This window comes from Cajanus cajan, chromosome 7, assembly GCF_000230855.2.
Source record: "Cajanus cajan strain Asha chromosome 7, NIPB_CcT2T_4, whole genome shotgun sequence".
In the NCBI taxonomy this organism is placed as follows: domain Eukaryota; kingdom Viridiplantae; phylum Streptophyta; class Magnoliopsida; order Fabales; family Fabaceae; genus Cajanus; species Cajanus cajan.
Window position 1 is genome coordinate 26658407 of NC_138523.1, and position 6821 is coordinate 26665227.

The following is a 6821-nucleotide window of genomic DNA, read 5'->3' on the forward strand; positions in this document are numbered from 1 at the left end:
GGTTAGAATCTAGAAGGGGGGGTTGAATAGATTCTATGTTATTTTTCCTTTTCTTCTTTGCTTTCTAAATCTTTACCAAACAAATCTTGATTTAAAACAAACCTTTAAACAAAAAAGGTAATTCAGAGTTATAAATGCACAGCTTATCCAACAAGATTTGAATAACAAGATATGTAAAGATTGAATTTATCAATTACCAAGAATCTTTAAAGTTCAGTTTCTGCAGATAATGTTTTTCTTCATCAACATTAATCAAGAAACTTATACAGAATGTAAAGAGTGTAAGGGTTAAGAAAATCATGCACCAAGATATATACTGGTTCAGCCATCCAAAGGCCTACATCCAGTTTCAGATTTAGATACACCTCTAAATCCAGTCAAATCCACTATTGATATTCTTTACAAGCACCCTGCACAAGCAATATCCAATCAATGAATTTAACAAGCAAATCTTGACACCCACAAGATTAACAAACCATTTCTTGACTCCACAAGAAACATATAACCCAAGAATATTGATCCCACAATATCCTACTTGAGAAAAACCTATCTCAAGATTTCTCTTTACACAACTCTTCCAGAGATTCTCTAATCTCAAGAGTTAAAACCATCCAAACAATAAAAGATCAGAAACGAGTACACCTGTTCGTGTAGATATGATCTTCAACAACGTAAACCAGTTTAGAATGAATTTTCTATATGAACTTCATCTTCTTGAATTGATCTTGCACACTTCTTTTTCCAAAAGTTGATTTTCAGCAGATATGTTCTTTCTTTCTTTTTCAGAAAATCTTTTTCTCTTTTGCAGTAATGTGTATTCTAAAAAAAAGTCTCTCTTGTTCGTGTAAGTATTTCTCTTCTTTCCGTGTGTGAAAATTCTCTTTTAAAAGCTTCAGTTTTAATCTTATTTAAAGATAATTTTCATGTGCAAGGAAACAGTTATTTCAGTTATATTCATAACGGAGATAATCTATTACCTGTGATGGTAATCTATTACCACGAGTTAGAATAACTGAACTAATTATTTCAGCTCCTGTTTTAATCTATTACCTAACATGGTAATCGATTAACACGATGCCAAAATAACACAAAACTCACATTTGGAACAGAGGTAATCGATTACTTTAAAGAGGTAATCGATTAACACGATCCTTTTTCCTCTTGAAATCATCAGAATCAGTTTGGTAATCTATTACCACATATGGTAATCGATTATTCCAGTATCAATCAGTTTTTCAACATGAGTCAGGTAATCTATTACCAGTTCAGGTAATCTATTCCTTAACTCAGAAAATTTCTGATGTTTTCAAGTTTTCATTTAAAGTCTCAAACACTCAGTAAATTAATACTTCATGTTCTCAACAATGAATGAAATAAGAAAAATGAGTATTATGATATTTTCACCTTCATGTTAATTACTAATTTTTAACACATAACAAACAAACACATACAAGCCTAATCTTTTAAACAATCAATACATTATCCTTTTGACATAGGCTTAAAATAAAAAGCAACATGAACAAAACATCAAAACTAAAACTTCTAGGGAACATCTTCCAGATGTAGATTCTTCAATCTTCAACAAGAAGACCTTTGGGAAGAAGAAGGAGAGAGGAGTCAGTGCCATAACCATTTCCTCATCTTCCTCTACTTCGAAGTCAGGAAAGTCGCAATACAACTCTGTGAAGAAGTTTGATAAACTTCCGACCACATATAGCGACCTCCTGCCGAAGCTAGTGGAAGCACGTCTTCTAGCTTACGTTCCACCAAGGAAGATGGATCCACCTTATCCCGAGTGGTACAAACCACAAGATAAATGCCTATACCACTCGGGGGCACCAGGGCATTCAACAGAGAACTGCCTAGCTCTCAAACACAAGGTCCAAAGCCTTATTGATGCCGGGTGGATCACTTTTGATTCAACAGCGCCCGACGTGAGCAAGAATCCTCGGCCAAAGCAGGAATAGAGAGAAGAACAAGCCACGATAGGGCCCCTTCATATTTCTCTTTTAGGGACTCATGATCAGTACCCGAGATCATGAGAACCTTTTCATGGAAATAAGGGTTTTTGTACAGTTTTAATACATATCAATAAAGAGGCATTTTTCACACATCACTCTCTCTTTTGTTCTTTTCTCTCTTTCCTCATTAACATTAATAATTCTAAACCTAAACAGAACCAATAAAATAATTATGTCTGTAATTGTTCGCTCTGACCGGGATCCGAAAGTTGAGGATGAATGGGTTGAGTTGGACAGCGATGAGGAGGCCATCTCTCCGGATCTGCAAAGACTGCTAGAACGAGAAGCTCGCCTACTCCAACCGTATCAAGAGAAATTGGAGACTGTGAATTTGGGAATTACAGATATAATTGTTAAGCCCAATGTATATAGCCTACCCAGGCCAGCCATTCTTCAGAAATTTCCTTCTGTATATCTTTCTGTAAAAACACTTGTGAATATTAATAAAATATCTATTCATTTCTTTTCTCTCTTGACCATGTGATTATGCCTCTAAATTGGTATTTCTAAAAATTGTATGAAATTCCTTAATAATCGGTCAATAAAGAAAATTGGAGGGGTTCCTATAAAATCCATAATCTCCTGCATAAAAGGCTCACAAAAATATTCCCTCACGTCGATGACAGAAATTCCTCCAAGAAAAGGAGGATAGGGAGAGCCATTCATTTTTCTAAAAAACATTAAATAATAAAACTTGCATTTGTGCATCACACACACATTAGTTGCACATTCAAAGACCTTATCATGAGGCAATCGCATAAAATAAAAAAATAGAAAAATTGCTTGTGTATGACAGCAGTCAACAAAAGCCGAAAAACGACAAAAAAGGCAAAAATACAGAAAAAGTCAAAATTCGACAAAAAAGACAAAGATTCCGCATCATACAGAATAATTGAGCCTGGAGAGGCTTGCCGAAATAATACTCTCTCACAGAATAACTGAGCCTGGAGAGGCTTGCCGAAATAATACTCTCTCAGAATAACTGAGCCTGGAGAGGCTTGCCGAAATAATACTCATACAGAATAATTGAGCCTGGAGAGGCTTGCCGAAATAATACTCCCACAGAATAATTGAGCCTGGAGAGGCTTGCCGAAATAATACTCTCTCAGAATAACTGAGCCTGGAGAGGCTTGCCGAAACAATACTCCCTCTCAGAATAATTGAGCCTGGAGAGGCTCGCCGAAATAATACTCTCTCAGAATAACTGAGCCTGGAGAGGCTCGCAGAAATAATACTCCCCAGAGAAACCTCAGCTTAAGCTCATGGAACAAATCCCCAGCGAGAGCTATCAAAGCAAGATCGTCAAAATCCCCAATGGAAGCGCGATCATCCAAGCAAAATATTCAGTCAAAGGACTTGAAACTTCCTCAGTGGAAGATAGCTCTCTGACTCAAGCGCTGAGTGAGGCTAAGCCTGTAGAGGCTTCCTAAATAATACTCTGGGATACATAAGATCCCCAAATCCCCAGTCGCCTACTCAAGAGGCACCCCTACAAAAGGAGAAAAATAAAAAAAATATCAATAAATATTCCCCAAGCGGAATTCGGCATCCAGCCAAACACCGAACATCAAGATGATTTGCCTAACAGAAGAGGCCAGTCAAGAATTGAACGACAGAATCCCCCAGCGGATAACAGCCTACACAGAGGCAGCAAAAATCAGAAAATCCAAAAGAGATACCCGAATAAGGATAACCGGGATACTCCACCAACGTCAAAGGACGTCAGCCAAACATAAGGCATCGCTCAATTCAAGAAGAGCATCTGTGTCTACACCCCAAGGAGTCAGAAATTCCCCATGGGTACCAACTATGCAAATGCAAGTTGGGGCACAAAAACCTATGAATGACTGCACATCCCCTAGACGGATCCCTGCGTTATCCAGCCCTCAGTGGCACAAAATCAGAAAAAACCATCGAAGCAGCATAGTGGACTGTGGAGACAAAAAATCATCTCAGATCCCTGGAGAGGGTAAACTCGCATTGCCGAAGTGATCAGAAGACACGGACGCAGACCCTGGAGAGGGCAAACTCAGTTGCCTAGGTCGTCAGAGACAACCGAAGCAAAGTCTGGAGAGACGGTACTCAAAGTCTGGAGAGACGGTACTCAAAGTCTGGAGAGACGGTACTCAAAGTCTGGAGAGACGGTACTCAAAGTCTGGAGAGACGGTACTCAAAGTCTGGAGAGACGGTACTTAGAGTCTGGAGAGACGGTACTTAGAGTCTGGAGAGACGGTACTCAAAGTCTGGAGAGACGGTACTCAAAGTCTGGAGAGACGGTACTCAAAGTCTGGAGAGACGGTACTCAAAGTCTGGAGAGACGGTACTCAGAGTCTGGAGAGACGGTACTCAAAGTCTGGAGAGACGGTACTCAGAGTCTGGAGAGACGGTACTCAGAGTCTGGAGAGACGGTACTCAAAGTCTGGAGAGACGGTACTCAAAGTCTGGAGAGACGATACTCAAAGTCTGGAGAGACGGTACTCAAAGTCTGGAGAGACGGTACTCAAAGTCTGGAGAGACGGTACTCAAAGTCTGGAGAGACGGTACTCAAAGTCTGGAGAGACGGTACTCAAAGTCTGGAGAGACGGTACTCAGAGTCTGGAGAGACGGTACTCAAAGTCTGGAGAGACGGTACTCAAAGTCTGGAGAGACGGTACTCAAGGTCTGGAGAGACAGTACTCAACCATCAGCGTCGTCAGAGGCACGTTGGTGTTCAACTTCCGGCTCGGGCGTCGAGTGAAGTTAACCCTGGAGAGGGCAAACTCAACTGCCTAAGATGTCAGAAGCACCGAAGCAGAGCCTGGAGAGGCGGTACTCACAGCTTCCAGCTTGGGCGGCAAGCGAAGCTAAGCCTGGAGAGGCGGTACTCACAACTTCCAGCTCGGGCGTCGAGTGAAGTTGAGCCTGGAGAGGCGGTACTCACGCTACCAGAGTGTTCAGAAGCACGGAGGTATGCAGCTTCCGGCTCGGGCGACGAGCGAAGCAATACCTGGAGAGGCTACTCAGCAATTTTCCACCGGAAGACACTACAAGTCGGAAGGATGGCCTTATTCCCCGGACAATTGGGTCAACTCCTTTACTTATCAACCGGTACACTAAAAGGCCGTTTGACTAAGTAAAGGGGGGCAGCTGTAGACCCCTAAAATTGTCCGGGTCAGAAATAAGACTCGAAGACTCTCGAAGATCAAAGGAAAGTCAGCCAAAGGGACTCTTAGAAGACCGTGGGATGACAATCTGTAGGTTTAGAGGTCTTAGAGTAGCAAAAAATAAGAAAGTGGAGGGAATGAAGCCCAATACGGCCTCCCAAAAGTTCAGTACGGCCGTATTGAACATTTTAAACTACAATACGGCCGCACTGAACTCAATACGGCCGTATTGAAGTTTCTGAACTTCAATACGGCTGCACTGAACTCAATACGGCTGCACTGAACTTCAATACGGCTGCACTGAACTCAATACGGCCGTATTGAGGTTTTTTTGAACTTCAATACGGCCGTACTGAATTCAATACGGCCGTATTGTAGTTCAAAACTTCAATACGGACCGTATTGACCCCCGTATTGCGCCTCATCCCTATAAATATGACGTCAATTGGACGTCATTCTACACTTTTACACTGAGTTTTAACCCTCTTCTTGAGTATTCTGGGTTTTTTTGAGCAGTGCTCTGCCTAGAAATCACTCGGAGAGTTGATCTGACAAAGTTCTCGAGTTCTGAGCTTTTTGCTTGAGTCTCGAACTGAGTCGAAGGGAAATCCTCCGGATTTCCATAGTTAAAATTTTCTAGGAGGGAGCGAGCGGGCTTGTAGAGCGAGGGAACGCCAAAAAGCTTCCCAGTTTTACTTGAATATAAAAGCACGCTTCAAAGGTTTCTTCTTAAGACTTTCCTTTTACTGCTTTCTGTGTGTATATTTAACTGTCATCATGTAAATAGTTAAGTTATAATTGTTTAGAATAAATAGGGGTAATTTAGTAATTTCGCACTATTATTTTTAGAAATAATCTGTCATAGGGAACCCGAAAGGGGCGCTGTGGGGTGCTAACACCTTCCCCATGCGTAACCGACTCCCTTACCCGACTCTGGTTGTCATGGCCGAAGTCGATTTTTGAATCGATTGCCTTAAACTTCTTTTTCCAATGTTTTGAGTAAAACATTGGTGGCGACTCCATGAACCCTTCCTTTTTATGAAAACCGCTAATCCATGGAGGGTCCCGCTTGGGATTAACATGGATTGGTGAGCCTTTTAATAAAATTGCTCGTTTGACAAGGTCTCAGTTTGAGAATAAGTCATTCTAGCAATCCATATTTTTAAACAAATAAAAGAGTCCAACCATCCTTCGCGAATGCCGAAAGCCCGTCTCGGGCCGGTGGCGACAGGTATGTCTTGGAAAATAAAGAAAACTTAACTAAAAATTCACCTAAAAAACTTTGTATTGCATTATTTGTTAGATACATATGAGAAAAATGTGTTAAGAGAAGTCTAGAAGACTCATATAATCTAAGTTTGTCTTGTAGGGGAATAGTCGAGTTAAGTTCAAATAAGTTAGAACTTCCCTCAAGATCAAAAATAGAAAATACGAAACCATGAGAAATTCACCTAAACAACTTTGTAATGCATTATTTGTTAGATACATATGAGAAAAATGTTTTAAGAGGAGTCTAGAAGACTCATATAATCTAAGTTTGTCTTGTAGGGAAATAGTCGAGTTAAGTCCAACAAACCATACAAACCAACAATTGGGTGTTTTATGAAGACAACTAAGTGAAGGCTTGTCTACCTTGGGCACCACCAAGGAAGTAGCA